The following is a 2683-nucleotide window of genomic DNA, read 5'->3' as shown; positions in this document are numbered from 1 at the left end:
GTGAGAGCGCGGGTAAGTGGATCTGAGTCCATGAAAAGATCAGCCATGATCTTATTGAATGGCGGAGCAGGCTCGAGGGGCCGGACGGCCTACTCCTGCTCCTAGTTCTTATGATCTTATGATCTATAAAACAAAGCTGCTGCTAATTGGACACTAACTGGAGCTGTCACTCAAATAGGTCAAAGGTTGACACTGGTTGTTCCTCTGAGATTCGTGCAGGACATGGTGTTGGAGCAGAATTCTTTGGACCTATATGTGCTATAACTGACCTGGGAGTACTTGGTGGCCTGAAAGTGTTCCGTTCAAACACCTTTCACTTTGATGAACACAAAAGTATTAATTTTAAAAAGAAAGGAAAGAAGTACATCATAGCCATTCGATTTGTATTAATAAAAAATGCCATTTTGCCTTGGCCTCTATTTCTTCATGCAATCACTCCAGATACCTGATGGCGGTGCTGTCGAGTCTGTTGATTTAACCAATTGCACTACCACCGACCACCATCAGGCAATTTTTATTTGCTGCAGCCCCAACACAATAGTACGATGTTTATTGCTCGTCTCTGTAAGAAACGGTAACATCATCTTTAATCAAAATTTGTGGTTGAGGCCTGTGAAGCTATCCATTGATAGTTTAAATGATCTCATTGAAACCTACAAAATACTTAAAGGGAGAGACAGGGTAAACATAGAAAATAGGAACAGGAGTAGGCCATTTGGCCCTTCGAGCCTGCTCTGTTATTCATTATAATCATGGCTGATCATCCAACTCAGTAGCCTGTTCCGGCTTTCGCCCCATGCCCTTTGACCCAAGAGCTATATCTAACTCCTTTTTGGAAACATTCAATGTTTTGGCCTCAACTGCTTTCTGTGGTAGTGAATTCCACAGGTTCACCACTCTCTGGATGAAGAAATTTCTCCTCATCTCAGTCCTGAAAGGTTTACCCCGTATCCTTAGACTATGACCCCTGGTTCTGGACTCCCCCACCATCGGGAACATCCTTCCTGCATCTACCCTGTCAAGTCCTGTTAGAATTTTATAGGTTTTTATGAGATCCCCCCTCATTCTTCTGAACTCCAGCGAATATAATCCTAACCGACTCAATCTCTCCTCATATGTCAATCCTGCCATCCCAGGAATCAGTCTGGTAAACCTTCGTTGCACTCCCTCTATAGCAAGAACATCCTTCCTCAGATAAGGAGACCAAAACTGCACACAGCATTCCAGGTGTGGCCTCACCAAGGTCCTGTATAATTGCAGCAAGACATCCCTGCTTCTGTACTCGAATCCTCTCTCTATGAAAGCCAACATACCATTTGCCTTTTTTACCACCTGTTACACCTGCATGCTTACCTTCATCGAGTGGTGTACGAGAACACCCAGGTCTCGCTGCATATTCCCCTCTCAGTTTATAGCCATTCAGATAATAATCTGCCTTCCTGTTTTTGCTACCAAAGTGGATAATCTCACATTTATCCATATTAGACTGCATCTGCCATGCATTTGCCCATTCACTCAACTTGTCCAAATCATCCTGAAGCCTCTCTGCATCGTACTCACAACTCACCCTCCCACCCAGTTTTGTGTCATCTGCAAATTTGGAGATATTAATTTAGTTCCCTCATCTAAATCATTAATGTATATTGTGAATAGCTGGGGTCCTAGCACCGATGCGTGCGGTACCCCACTAGTCATTGGCTGCCATTCAGAAAAAGACCCATTTATCCCTACTCTTTGTTTCCTGTCCGCCAACCAATTTTCTATCCATCGCAATACACTACCCCCAATCCCATGCGCTTTAATTTTACACGCTAATCTCTTATGTGAGACTTTGTGGAAAGCCTTCTGAAAGTCCAGATAAACCACATCCACTGGCTCCCCCTCATCAACTCTACTAGTTACATCCTTGAAGAATTCTAGTAGATTTGTCAAGCATGATTTCCCTTTCATAAATCCATGCTGACTCTGTTCGATTCTACCACTGTTCTCCAAGTGCTTTGCTATAAAATCTTTGATAATGGACTCTGGAATTTTCCCCACTACCGATGTCAGGCTGACTGGTCTATAATTCCCTGCTTTCTCTCTACCTCCTTTTTTAAATAGTGGGGTTACATTTGCTACCCTCCAATCTGTAGGAACTGTTCCAGAGTCTATATAATCTTGGAAGATGACCACCAATGCATTCAATATTTCTAGGGCCACTTCCTTATGTACTCTGGGATGCATACCATCAGGCCCGGGGGATTTAATGGCCTTCACTCCCATCAATTTCCAGGGTAGATGCAGCTAAGATGTTTCCCCTGGTTGGGGAGTCCAGAACCAGGGGGCACAATTTCAAAATAAGGGGGAAGCCACTTAGGACAGAGATGAGGAGAAATTTCTTTACTTAGAGGGTTGTGAATCTTTGGAATTCTCTACCCCAAAGAGCTCTGGAAGCTCAGTCATTGAGTATGTTTAAAGTAGTGATTGACTGATTTCTAAGTACCAATGACATAAGGGGATATGAGGATAGTGGGGGGAAAAAAGCTTTGAAGTGGAAAATCTTCCATGATTGTATTGAATGGCAGGGCAGGCTTGATGGGCTGAATGGCCTACTCCTGCTCTTATGTTCCTATGTTCTTAAGTGAATTAGAGGAAGCTATGCTGTATACAAATCCATTTAGGTGGAGTGTCTTCTCTTGGT

This window comes from Heterodontus francisci, chromosome 5, assembly GCF_036365525.1.
Source record: "Heterodontus francisci isolate sHetFra1 chromosome 5, sHetFra1.hap1, whole genome shotgun sequence".
NCBI classification, from domain to species: Eukaryota; Metazoa; Chordata; class Chondrichthyes; order Heterodontiformes; family Heterodontidae; genus Heterodontus; species Heterodontus francisci.
This window is presented reverse-complemented; position numbering follows the sequence as displayed.